The sequence below is a fragment of the Etheostoma spectabile genome, unplaced genomic scaffold (assembly GCF_008692095.1).
Source record: "Etheostoma spectabile isolate EspeVRDwgs_2016 unplaced genomic scaffold, UIUC_Espe_1.0 scaffold00007085, whole genome shotgun sequence".
NCBI lineage: Eukaryota > Metazoa > Chordata > Actinopteri > Perciformes > Percidae > Etheostoma > Etheostoma spectabile.
Window position 1 is genome coordinate 1 of NW_022603453.1, and position 14,254 is coordinate 14,254.

The 14,254-nt window shown below is 39.2% G+C and overlaps 1 long non-coding RNA gene across 1 annotated transcript; it reads right to left on the reverse strand.

Moving 5' to 3' along the window:
- Nucleotides 1-2,841: 2,841 nt before the first annotated feature.
- Nucleotides 2,842-5,593, reverse strand: LOC116678369 (uncharacterized). The gene is made up of 3 exons (XR_004329226.1): nucleotides 5,443-5,593; nucleotides 4,511-4,611; nucleotides 2,842-2,896 (listed from the first exon to the last, which is right to left on the reverse strand). It is a non-coding gene; the product is annotated as an uncharacterized LOC116678369 (long non-coding RNA).
- Nucleotides 5,594-14,254: the final 8,661 nt, after the last annotated feature.

Below are 14,254 nucleotides of genomic sequence, written 5' to 3' on the forward strand. Positions count from 1 at the left end.
AAAACAAGATATATTTTTATTGTGAAAGATGGTACAGCATCTCTGACCAAGCTTCGCACGGCAACACATCACAGGACAGCTTGACATTGATATAACGAGATCGCTCAGTCAGCAGAAACAAGCTACAATGTACGTTAATAGGATAATTGTCCAGCTTGTATTTACGTTCGTAAAAGTGCTTGTTTTGCTGCTAACAGACTCAGATAATATTCTAAGTGTCTGACACACATTATGGAAAGGATTTCTAAGGAGGTCGACCTTTCTGTTAAAGATTAAGATCCTTTTTTAAAACATAAAAGTCCGCGAAATTGCGTTCGCTAACCCACCAGACTCCATGTAAATAATCAGTGATTTTAGTATCGTAAACACGGCTTCTAAAACTCTCTGAGCACACCCACAGCTAACAACTTTTTGTGTGTTCCCAGAACGTTCTGGTAACGTTCGTTTTTGGCTGCGGGGAGCGTTCCCTGAAGGTTTGTTTTGGTTGTATTTCGGTTGTCTGTTTTGTTTAATTGGAAGGTTTTCCTAACGTTCTGGGAACGTTCGTTTTTCTGTGTTCAGCGAACCAACATCTCGGAACGTTCCCCTAACGTTCTCTAAAAGTTACAACCTTTAGAGAACGTTAGGGGAATGTTCCCTGGCCTTGCACCTTTAGCGAACGTTATCGGGAGACGTTCCTTAACATGGCAACCTTTAGCGAACGTTACGGGAACGGTCCCTTGACACATTGCACCTATTAGAGAACGTTAGGGGACACGTTCGCTGTAACCACAACGAACGTTCCCAGAACGTTAAGAAAACCTGCCAATTAACCCAGCAGACAACCAAAACAAACTTTCAGGGACGTTCCCAGAACGTTAATAAAAGCTTAGATTCCCTCCCCTAACCTTTAAACTCACCCATACCATTTGTGTGTATGTCTTACTGTAAATACACACGTACCTACAAAAGTTTAAATTAGTAGGAAGGAATGAACAGGCAACCTTGATGGCATTTCAAAACTTTAATATTCAAACAACTGAAAAAAATACAACACAGATAAGGATGTAGTGTAAATGTAGTGCAAGATGCATTAAAGATGTGTTTGTACAAGTGTGTGCAAAATAAGTCACTAAAAAAATTAATAAAAAAGTTAAAAAGGGCTCCATGGCTCAGTCCTTCTCAGCTGGCCTATAAAGAAAATACACAAAAGTTAGACATGTATACGAAGAATGAACACATTTACAAAATAATTTTTTTGATGACTTTATTATGAACATAACGCAGAAGAAACTTAATTTACCGTCTGTGTGGGGCAAACTTCAGAACTTGCCCAATCAAATCCTCCGCTTCTGCAGCAGTCAGCGCAGGGAGTTGTTTTCTGGCAGCACCCGCTAGCGCTCAGAGCGTCCCAAATGAAGCAAAGTTATAAGTCAAATTAAAACCTCTTGTACCAACCGCTAAGCATAACACTAATGTGAACATTAAAATAACACCTGCCTGTTATAACCATGCATACAGCCCGGTCCTGAAGGCTCTCTTTGTTTTTTCTTCAGTGCAAGCTGTACTGTCTCAGGACATCATTCGTTGCATCTTGCCGCAGCATGCGGCGGATGGCATCACTTTCCAGTACAACCACCGAGGGTCGACAGAAAAAGTTGCTGTAAACATATAGTAACAGATTATGCATACAGTGTAGAGCTTGTACAATCTCATTTTGTAAGAAGTCAGTTCAGTTAAGATATTAGATTTTATGCAATTATATAGTGTTTGTCTTAGGGCAGAACTATGGCCACTTAATTTCCATATTGTTCCTCCTCTCCATACACCCATACAAACATGTGAGCAACTTGAGTCTTACCTCTCATTTGATCTCCATGTCTGAGCCACCTCCCTCTGTGTGAGTTCTTCTGTTTTAAAACAACAAAACGTTATGTTACTCTAGTGATCCTTGCCATTTAATTGTACTTCATTGCAATGCAAAAACCAAAGCAACTGTACCCTTCAACTGGGTCACCAAGATGAAGTGGTAGTCCGTGGTAGTGGTCACTAAAGACTCATCCTGCTCTGGGCAACCAGCTGGTTCCTGCATGGCGTTGATACATATAATAAATAAATGTATATGATTATTATAAAGATGAAGTTGATAGGTGCCTGCACATGAATCTATGAACCTATTCTTTTATATTAGACAAAAATATATTAAAAAACTTAATGCAGGTGGTGGAGGAAGTATTATCTGCTGAGCTGAAAAAAGACAGGAAGAGACAAACATCAGAACAATCACATGATATGCACCATGTTGACTGTCATTGGTTCCATGTTAAGAATGACTGGTTTATATACATGCATACATTTTAACTTACAGACAGGGCTTCCAGACGCACGCTCCAATCCTGGACAGTTTATCTGGTCGTGCAACAGATTCATCTGTAATACAGAGACCATATAGTGTGTACCCATTGCAAAATCTGTGATTTGAAATATGTGAAAAAAATGTAGTCTATATAGAGTTCTTACACATCGCTTGAAGAATCTGTCATGAACCTCCTTGGGCGTCGCGCTGCCCTTTTTTGGACACTTGCTTCATCTTCTGTCTGGATGCTGGAAGTATCCCTCAGCCGCCGACACCGGTCCACAGCTTTGGCGTAGGAATCTATGTTAAGTGAACATTTGTGATCCAGTAGTGCAAAGAAGAAAGAAAAGCAGTTCCATATAGAGAAAATTATTTATTTACATATAGTATAGCAGCAATAGGTTACCTGTACAACAGCCATATTTTTTAAACTGGATATTTGTCCCAGCTGCTGTTGGGCAAATGGCACGCTGTGATTTGAGCAGAGGGAGGTGCCATGGAGCTCCTTAGAGCATGAGCAGCTAATCCATCTTCTCCTCAAATGTCTCCACCCGGATTCATCTGAAATAACAGATCATACAATTTGTACTGATTGCAAAAATATTTAAATGTATACAGCCAGTGTAAACATTGTACGTGACAAGATTTCTGCATTGTAGCCCAGATACTTTGTAATGGGGAGACACAGCATCCACAGAAATGCATAGTGTTAGTTTGTAAAGCCATTACTGCAGCTGTGTTGCAACACGTTAGGCTCGTTCGAGATGAGCCAGGTCTGCGCAGAATCGATCACCGGCGATCGGCGCCCGTTGCATGCCGGTTAGATTTGTGTCCGACTTGATCCCGACTTGCTCTGACGTCATGCACACGTGGGCAACGGAAATCTCACGAGAGCAAGGCGGCCGCAGTTCTGAGACGCAGGCGGCGCAGTTGCTTTTCACCGACTGCAAGAGCCAGGCGGACCCAGAGCATGCTGGGAAACGCCGGCTTCTCAGCTGATTTAACACCTGATTGGTTTACAACATGATGACGTTTTATATAAACTTTTTTATCGTTTTGGAGTCGGAGGGATTTTAATTACTATTTGTCTGATTTAAAGACTTATTCTGTACAGAATACATGTTGTGTGGCTGATAGTGACGTTTTGAAGCCAGAGAGACTAAATCTGATCAGATCACGGATCATCTACAGTCTGTTGTTTATTAAAATCAGCAACAGGTCGCATGTAGAGCACTTTGACAGTTACTCTGTCATAACTAAAACAACTGGAGACTGTGTACCAGCTGTATGTGGGTCTGATTATATTTTATTAAATCGGAATTGCACCACAGTGTTTTCATCACTTCCTGTCCAGCCTGAAGGCGGCTGGAATCGGCTGGAAACTGTCCGACTTTACCGCAGCTTTTTGTCACCGCCCCCCGCTGCTGCCGCCTGCTCTCGTCCACTTTACAGGCGAGGCGCAGTTCATCTCGAACGAGCCTATTACGTCCCTTGCTGTATCCTTCACTCAGCTTGCCGATAACTGGCTAAAGTGCGTTGCAAGATGGCTGCCGATCTACCTGGACTAAGGATTTTGATTATCTTGGCTTTATTTATGTACTGTAGTACACTAATTAAAAAAAGACCGAAAACGGATATCTTATTTGTAACATAAACGAAAGCATTTTAACATGATTACACAAAACATACAATGCAACAAAGCAGAAACGTCGTGCACAGCAGCAAACAAAGTGCAAGATTTATGCAATCCATCTAAAGCACAACTCTGGCCTCACCCTTTTGAATGGGAGTGCTACTACGGGCCCTTCTATGATAGCATCAAAATCAACATTTTTAAAACACTAAGAAGGCTCGACACAACATGAAACTTTACTCCAAGTCTCACCTGGGGGCTCAACACATGAACTCAGCATGAGAACATGGTTTTGTGCACAAATAGTTTACTAAAAAGAAAAGATTTGGAGCAGCTCACTGCATGACTAACATAGCATAATGGCGGACGACGTTGAAAAACTAACTAAAGTTAGTTGTTGACTTCAGCCAAACTTTTATTTTTGGTCAACCTAACAAGAACCGGAATATAACAAAGCCATACGAGGAAAGAGTTTAATGTTAAACCACAAACCCTCCCATTACAACCACAACATCATTTAACTGCAAAGTATTTTCGCTTACCTCTCCGTGAGCTGAGCCGCGTGGTCCTGGTCCCGTCGCTTTTTCTTCTTCTAACGGGGGAATCGGTCTGCTCAGAGCAGCGGCCCCCTACTGGTGGGGGGCTGTAACGGTTAGGTTTTCAAACGAATAAAGAAGTGAATTATCTTAGTTGTGAAAATCGTCCCATTGATAGATTCCTCTTTTAAGTTGTTTCACTAAGACAGTTAAAAAACGAAGTCAAGCAAAAGTACTGTTTTAAGCTAAATTGATATCAGCCTTAAAATAAATGCTATGCTGTTATCTTTCTTAAATTTTATAAGTCGAATCATTTTTGAGTGAATAAATCAAGTGACAGCAAACCATGCTTCTAACTCAGAACAACCAAAACAACCAAACGGGAACGTTGTTTGAAGGTACGGCGCAACCACAGGGGAACGTTACAGTAGGTTGGTTCTCTTAACGTTTAGAGAACGTTATAACCAGGAGGGAACGTTCCCTAAACGTTAGCTTTTGGTTTGGTTCGAACGAACCTTTAGAGAACCAAAAACTAACGTTCCCTAAACGTTCTGTGTTAGTGGGGGCTGGCTCTGGCGGTCTGGCGTCTGCGGGTGTTGGGTGTGCGACTATCTGCTACGTTTTGTCATCATTTTCTTTCTTTCATTCCAATTTCGGGTCTGTCAGTCACAGTGAAAACCGGGACATTTACGGGGACAGGTCCAGCCGGGGACAGGTCGTCAAAATCGGGGACTGTCACCGGAAACCGGGGACGTCTGGTCACCCTACTATGGCAGGGACATAACACCGGGTGAACAGCAGCCGGTACAGTAAACATAGCCTAGCTAGCTAGCTGGCTACGATGTCAATACAGTAATATCAAAGACCCTTGATTCTCTCAACTCTCTGGTAATATTCTATTAACAAAGTACAACCAATATAGGTAATGTTAATCTTACTTGTGAAAAGTAATCCCCCGAGCCCTGTTTTCAATGGTCCGCCGATTTGAACAGGAATATGCTGCACAGTGCTCTGGCATCTTGAATCTTCTGCTGCTAAGCAACGAGTATGACCGGTCCAAGATGGCGGTTGAATTTCTCGCGCTGAGCTGCCAATGCAGCGTCTACTCTTTCTTATGTCTATGGTTCGCGCTATTGAGTGAGACCGGAAGTGACTCTAGAAAAGCTGAATCATCGTAGCAGCAGATACTTATACATTTTAAGGCTAATGTTAAGTTGTGTGACTGTTGACGTAAATTAAATATTGAGAAACACTGGAGAGAGACTGAAGAAGGCAGGTTCAAGCTATTGAGCTGTCTTTTGTACTGGTGAGTTTGTAATGCTCCGCTAGCTTATATGCTAATGTCCGTCATTAGGTGCCCATTGTTCTCAATGTAAACGGCGCTAGCAATTGCTGTTGCTAACTTGAGCTAACAGCTAAAGTATATTGTCTTTGTTAAATTACTAACATGGAGTAAACGATAAAACAAGATATATTTTTATTGTGTTACGGACTACTATCGCTATTAGTGGAGTAGCTCCGTCAAGTTGTTTTGAAATTTCGTTTAATGTCAAGTTAATTGTTGTTTTAACCGTTGCGGCCTAGCGGCCCACTTGAACCCTGCTAACAGTCTAGTGGCCTGTTAAGACACTGAAACTAGCTAGTGAATGATAATGAGGTCTGACTTTTATTCATTCATTTAGGGCTATTAAGTGTATTTTGAATGTATTTCTGTGTACTTGTGTTATTTTATGTATTGTTATTAAGCACCTTAGTAATAACTATGTTTTATGGTTTTGCACTTTATTCCAAAATGATAGTTATGATATATTGAGAAATTTAATATGTTGTACCACTTAACTAGAAACACAATACTGTGATTAGGGATATTGAGTTTATTGATACAAGCCTTAGCCTACGACAGCAATGTCAACAGTGTTAGCTCTAAGGTAATTTTATGTTGACCTATTCCTTATAGGTCAGGTTTTTTTGCTCGATTCAACGTTGAGGGATCGCAGTCTGGTGGAGTCTAGACCGGCGGAAATCAACAGAGAAACATAGAGCGTAGAGAAACTGGATGGCGAGCCAAGCCCACTTGATGTAGAGCCGGTTGTAGCCTGGAGGTTGCAACATAGTCTTTACAGCGGAGAAACTTGATCTATTACCCCTTTGGCCAAGGGGTCAGGTAGAACTGTGTGCACACTTCGTTTCCTTGAAGGAGGACAAATATCCTTTTAGCGCATAAGGAAGTGAGAACAGTATTTTAGCAGACCCGGGTCTAATTTATTTTTATTAAACTGGACTGAAAATTTATTATTTTGATACTTTGTATTTTCTTTCTACTTTTTTATATGGGATCCCACTTTTTCACTTTTTCACCTTACTTCAATTGATGTATATAATTGTTAATGTATTTTTGCTACTTACCCTGTTAGTTATTGCAATTAATACATACAGTTAAACTTCTCCTGGGATGTGTGTGTTATTTCACTGTGGTAATTCAATCCTTTGGCTTCAGCGAGCAAACCTATAATCTTCTGATCTGGCCAATTCTGAACATCTGGATAGCTGAAATATCTCTTATTGTCAGGTAAATTTATTGGTTTTTCTTATAAAAGTGATCAGCCTTGAGTAGCTGGTTACACAAGACTAGGAAATATTGTTCAATTTGTTTTTTTAAGTGCTCTAATCCATGTTTTGGGGTTCAAAACATAGCCTACTGTTGAAATGACAGCAACAAGGTTAAAACATCACAACAAGCTCAGAAGAGGCTGAAAAGCACGTTTCCAGCATGGAGATGTGTGCTTTAAAGTAACTGTTAAGAAAGAACTGTAAACCTGTTGAAATGACAGCAACAAGGTTAAAACATCACAACAAGCTCAGAAGAGGCTGAAAAGCACGTTTCCAGCATGGAGATGTGCGTTTTTAAAGCTTCTGTTAAGAAACTAATGTAACACTGTTGAAATGACAGCAACAAGGTTAAAACATCACAACAAGCTCGGAAGAGGCTGAAAAGCACGTTTCCAGCATGGAGATGTGTGTTTCAAAGCTTCTGTTCATCAACTAATGTAACACTGTTGAAATGACAGAAACCAGGTTAAAACATCACAACAAGCTCAGAAGAGGCTGAAAAGCACGTTTCCAGCATGGAGATGTGTGTTTTAAAGCAACTGTTAAGAAACAACTGTAAACCTGTTGAAATGAATGCACCAAGGTTAAAACATCACAACAAGCTCAGAAGAGGCTGAAAAGCACGTTTCCAGCATGGAGATGTACACACATCTCCATGCTGGAAACGTGCTTTTCAGTGTTACATTAGTTTCTTAACAGAAGCTTTAAAACACCCATCTCCATGCTGGAAACGTGCTTTTTAGCCTCTTCTGAGCTTGTTGTGATGCTTTAACCTGGTTTCTGTCATTTCACAGTGTTACATTAGTGTCTGAACAGAAGCTTTAAAACACACATCTCCATGCTGGAAACGTGCTTTTCAGCCTCTTCTGAGCTTGTTGTGATGTTTTAAGCTTGTTACTGTCATTTCAACAGTGTTACATTAGTTTCTTAGCGGAAGCATTAAAACACACATCTCCATGCTGGAAACGTGCTTTTCAGCCTCTTCTGAGCTTGTTGTGATGTTTAACCTTGTTTCTGTCATTTCAACAGTGTTACATTAGTGTCTGAACAGAAGCTTTAAACACACATCTCCATGCTGGAAACGTGCTTTTCAGTGTTACATTAGTTTCTTAACAGAAGCTTTAAAACACACATCTCCATGCTGGAAACGTGCTTTTCAGCCTCTTCTGAGCTTGTTGTGGTGTTTTAACCTTGTTGCTGTCATTTCAACAGGTTTACAGTTCTTTCTTAACAGTTACTTTAAAGCACACATCTCCATGCTGGAAACGTGCTTTTCAGCCTCTTCTGAGCTTGTTGTGATGTTTTAAGCTTGTTACTGTCATTTCAACAGTGTTACATTAGTTTCTTAGCGGAAGCATTAAAACACACATCTCCATGCTGGAAACGTGCTTTTCAGCCTCTTCTGAGCTTGTTGTGATGTTTTAACCTTGTTTCTGTCATTTCAACAGTGTTACATTAGTGTCTGAACAGAAGCTTTAAAACACACATCTCCATGCTGGAAACGTGCTTTTCAGCCTCTTCTGAGCTTGTTGTGGTGTTTTAACCTTGTTGCTGTCATTTCAACAGGTTTACAGTTCTTTCTTAATAGTTACTTTAAAGCACACATCTCCATGCTGGAAACGTGCTTTTCAGCCTCTTCTGATCATTTTGTGATGTTTTAAGCTTGTTACTGTCATTTTAACAGTGTTACATTAGTTTCTTAACAGAAGCTTTAAACACACATTTCCATGCTGGAAACGTGCTTTTCAGCCTATTCTGATCATTCTGTGATGTTTTAACCTTGTTTCTGTCATTTCACAGTGTTACATTAGTTTCTTAGAGGAAGCTTTAAAACACACATCTCCATGCTGGAAACGTGCTTTTCAGCCTCTTCTGAGCTTGTTGTGGTGTTTTAACCTTGTTGCTGTCATTTCAACAGGTTTACAGTTCTTTCTTAACAGTTACTTTAAAGCACACATCTCCATGCTGGAAACGTGCTTTTCAGCCTCTTCTGAGCTTGTTGTGGTGTTTTAACCTTGTTGCTGTCATTTCAACAGGTTTACAGTTCTTTCTTAACAGTTACTTTAAAGCACACATCTCCATGCTGGAAACGTGCTTTTCAGCCTCTTCTGAGCTTGTTGTGATGTTTTAACCTTGTTTCTGTCATTTCAACAGTGTTACATTAGTCTCTGAACAGAAGCTTTAAAACACACATCTCCATGCTGGAAACGTGCTTTTCAGTGTTACATTAGTTTCTTAACAGAAGCTTTAAAACACCCATCTCCATGCTGGAAACGTGCTTTTTAGCCTCTTCTGAGCTTGTTGTGATGCTTTAACCTTGTTTCTGTCATTTCAACAGTGTTACATTAGTGTCTGAACAGAAGCTTTAAAACACACATCTCCATGCTGGAAACGTGCTTTTCAGTGTTACATTAGTTTCTTAACAGAAGCTTTAAAACACACATCTCCATGCTGGAAACGTGCTTTTCAGCCTCTTCTGAGCTTGTTGTGATGTTTTAAGCTTGTTACTGTCATTTCAACAGTGTTACATTAGTTTCTTAGCGGAAGCATTAAAACACACATCTCCATGCTGGAAACGTGCTTTTCAGCCTCTTCTGAGCTTGTTGTGATGTTTTAACCTTGTTTCTGTCATTTCAACAGTGTTACATTAGTGTCTGAACAGAAGCTTTAAAACACACATCTCCATGCTGGAAACGTGCTTTTCAGTGTTACATTAGTTTCTTAACAGAAGCTTTAAAACACACATCTCCATGCTGGAAACGTGCTTTTCAGCCTCTTCTGAGCTTGTTGTGGTGTTTTAACCTTGTTGCTGTCATTTTCAACAGGTTTACAGTTCTTTCTTAACAGTTACTTTAAAGCACACATCTCCATGCTGGAAACGTGCTTTTCAGCCTCTTCTGAGCTTGTTGTGATGTTTTAAGCTTGTTACTGTCATTTCAACAGTGTTACATTAGTTTCTTAGCGGAAGCATTAAAACACACATCTCCATGCTGGAAACGTGCTTTTCAGCCTCTTCTGAGCTTGTTGTGATGTTTTAACCTTGTTTCTGTCATTTCAACAGTGTTACATTAGTGTCTGAACAGAAGCTTTAAAACACACATCTCCATGCTGGAAACGTGCTTTTCAGCCTCTTCTGAGCTTGTTGTGGTGTTTTAACCTTGTTGCTGTCATTTCAACAGGTTTACAGTTCTTTCTTAATCGTTACTTTAAAGCACACATCTCCATGCTGGAAACGTGCTTTTCAGCCTCTTCTGATCATTTTGTGATGTTTTAAGCTTGTTACTGTCATTTTAACAGTGTTACATTAGTTTCTTAACAGAAGCTTTAAAACACACATTTCCATGCTGGAAACGTGCTTTTCAGCCATTCTGATCATTCTGTGATGTTTTAACCTTGTTTCTGTCATTTCAACAGTGTTACATTAGTTTCTTAGAGGAAGCTTTAAAACACACATCTCCATGCTGGAAACGTGCTTTTCAGCCTCTTCTGAGCTTGTTGTGGTGTTTTAACCTTGTTGCTGTCATTTCAACAGGTTTACAGTTCTTTCTTAACAGTTACTTTAAAGCACACATCTCCATGCTGGAAACGTGCTTTTCAGCCTCTTCTGAGCTTGTTGTGATGTTTTAAGCTTGTTACTGTCATTTCAACAGTGTTACATTAGTTTCTTAGCGGAAGCATTAAAACACACATCTCCATGCTGGAAACGTGCTTTTCAGCCTCTTCTGAGCTTGTTGTGATGTTTTAACCTTGTTTCTGTCATTTCAACAGTGTTACATTAGTGTCTGAACAGAAGCTTTAAAACACACATCTCCATGCTGGAAACGTGCTTTTCAGTGTTACATTAGTTTCTTAACAGAAGCTTTAAAACACACATCTTTATGCTGGAAACGTGCTTTTCAGCCTCTTCTGAGCTTGTTGTGGTGTTTTAACCTTGTTGCTGTCATTTCAACAGGTTTACAGTTCTTTCTTAACAGTTACTTTAAAGCACACATCTCCATGCTGGAAACGTGCTTTTCAGCCTCTTCTGAGCTTGTTGTTATGTTTTAAGCTTGTTGCTGTCATTTCAACAGTGTTACATTAGTTTCTGAACAGAAGCTTTAAAACACACATCTCCATGCTGGAAACGTGCTTTTCAGCCTCTTCCGAGCTTGTTGTGATGTTTTAACCTTGTTGCTGTCATTTCAACAGTGTTACATTATTCTTAACAGAAGCTTTAAAACGCACATATCCATGCTGGAAACGTGCTTTTAAGCCTCTTCTATCTTTTTGTGATGTTTTAAGCTTGTTACTGTCATTTTAACAGTTTTACATTAGTTTCTTAACCGTAGCTTTAAAAAACACATCTCCATACTGATAACGTGCTTTTCAGCTCTTCTGAGCTTGTTGTGATGTTTTAACCTTGTTTCTGTCATTTCAACAGTGTTACATTAGTGTCTGAACAGAAGCTTTAAAACACACATCTCCATGCTGGAAACGTGCTTTTCAGCCTCTTCTGAGCTTGTTGTGATGTTTTAAACCTTGTTTCTGTCATTTCAACAGTGTTACATTAGTTTCTTAACAGTTGCTTTAAAACACACATCTCCATGCTGGAAACGTACTTTTAAGCCTCTTCTGATCATTTTGTGATGTTTTAACATTTTCTTTCATTTCAACAGTTTTACATTAGTTTCTGAACAGAAGCTTTAAGAAACTAATGTAACACTGTTGAAATGACAGTAACAAGCTTAAAACATCACAAAATGATCAGAAGAGGCTGAAAAGCACGTTTCCAGCATAGAGATGTGTGTTTTAAAGCTTCTGTTCAGAAACTAATGTACCACTGTTGAAATGACAGCAACAAGGTTAAAACACCACAACAAGCTCAGAAGAGGCTGAAAAGCACGTTATCAGTATGGATATGTTTTTTAAAGCTACTGTTAAGAAACTAATGTAAAACTGTTAAAATGACAGTAACAAGCTTAAAACATCACAAAAAGATAGAAGAGGCTTAAAAGCACGTTTCCAGCATGGAGATGTGCGTTTTAAAGCTTCTGTTAAGAAACTAATGTAACACTGTTGAAATGACAGCAACAAGGTTAAAACATCACAACAAGCTCGGAAGAGGCTGAAAAGCACGTTTCCAGCAAGGAGATGTGTTTTTTAAAGCTTCTGTTCAGAAAATGTAACACTGTTGAAATGACAGAAACCAGGTTAAAACATCACAACAAGCTCAGAAGAGGCTGAAAAGCACGTTTCCAGCATGGAGATGTGTGTTTTAAAGCTTCTGTTAAGAAACTAATGTAACACTGTTGAAACGAGAGAAACCAGGTTAAAACATCACAACAAGCTCAGAAGAGGCTGAAAAGCACGTTTCCAGCATGGAGATGTGTGTTTTAATGCTTCCGCTAAGAAACTAATGTAACACTGTTGAAATGACAGTAACAAGCTTAAAACATCACAAAATGATCAGAAGAGGCTGAAAAGCACGTTTCCAGCAAGGAGATGTGTGTTTGAAAGCTTCTGTTCAGAAACTAATGTAAAACTGTTGAAATGAAAGAAAAATGTTAAAACATCACAAAATGATCAGAAGAGGCTGAAAAGTACGTTTCCAGCATGGAGATGTGTGTTTTAAAGCAACTGTTAAGAAACTGCTGTAAACCTGTTGAAATGACAGCAACAAGGTTAAAACATCACAACAAGCTCAGAAGAGGCTGAAAAGCACGTTTCCAGCATGGAGATGTGTGTTTTAAAGCTTCTGTTAAGAAACTAATGTAAAACTGTTGAAATTACAGAAACAAGGTTAAAATATCACAACAAGCTCAGAAGAGGCTGAAAAGCACGTTTCCAGCATAGAGATGTGTTTTAAAGCTTCAGTTAAGAAACTAATGTAACACTGTTGAAATGACAGAAACAAGGTTAAAACATCACAACAAGCTCAGAAGAGGCTGAAAAGCACGTTTCCAGCAAGGAGATGTGTGTTTTAAAGCTTCTGTTCAGAAACTAATGTAACACTGTTAAAATGACAGTAACAAGCTTAAAACATCACAAAATTATCAGAAGAGGCTGAAAAGCACGTTTCCAGCATGGAGATGTGTGTTTTAAATTTCTGTTAAGAAACTAATGTAAAACTGTTGAAATGACAGCAAGGTTAAAACATCACAACAAGCTCAGAAGAGAATGAAAAGCACTTTTCCAGCATCGGGATGTGTTTTTCAAAGCTTCTGTTCAGAAACTAATGTAACACTGTTGAAATGACAGTAACAAGGTTAAAACATCACAAATTATCAGAAGAGGCTGAAAAGCACGTTTCCAGCATGGAGATGTGTGTTTTAAATTTCTGTTAAGAAACTAATGTAAAACTGTTGAAATGACAGCAAGGTTAAAACATCACAACAAGCTCAGAAGAGAATGAAAAGCACTTTTCCAGCATCGGGATGTGTTTTTCAAAGCTTCTGTTCAGAAACTAATGTAACACTGTTGAAATGACAGAAACAAGGTTAAAACATCACAAAATGATCAGAAGAGGCTGAAAAGCACGTTTCCAGCATGGAATGTGTGTTTTAAAGCTTCTGTTAAGAAACTACTGCAAACCTGTTGAAATGACAGCAAGGTTAAAACATCACAACAAGCTCAGAAGAGAATGAAAAGCACTTTTCCAGCATCGGGATGTGTTTTTCAAAGCTTCTGTTCAGAAACTAATGTAACACTGTTGAAATGACAGTAACAAGGTTAAAACATCACAAAATTATCAGAAGAGGCTGAAAAGCACGTTTCCAGCATGGAGATGTGTGTTTTAAATTTCTGTTAAGAAACTAATGTAAAACTGTTGAAATGACAGCAAGGTTAAAACATCACAACAAGCTCAGAAGAGAATGAAAAGCACTTTTCCAGCATCGGGATGTGTTTTTCAAAGCTTCTGTTCAGAAACTAATGTAACACTGTTGAAATGACAGAAACAAGGTTAAAACATCACAAAATGATCAGAAGAGGCTGAAAAGCACGTTTCCAGCATGGAATGTGTGTTTTAAAGCTTCTGTTAAGAAACTACTGCAAACCTGTTGAAATGACAGCAAGGTTAAAACATCACAACAAGCTCAGAAGAGAATGAAAAGCACTTTTCCAGCATGGGGATGTGTTTTTCAAAGCTTCTGTTCAGAAACT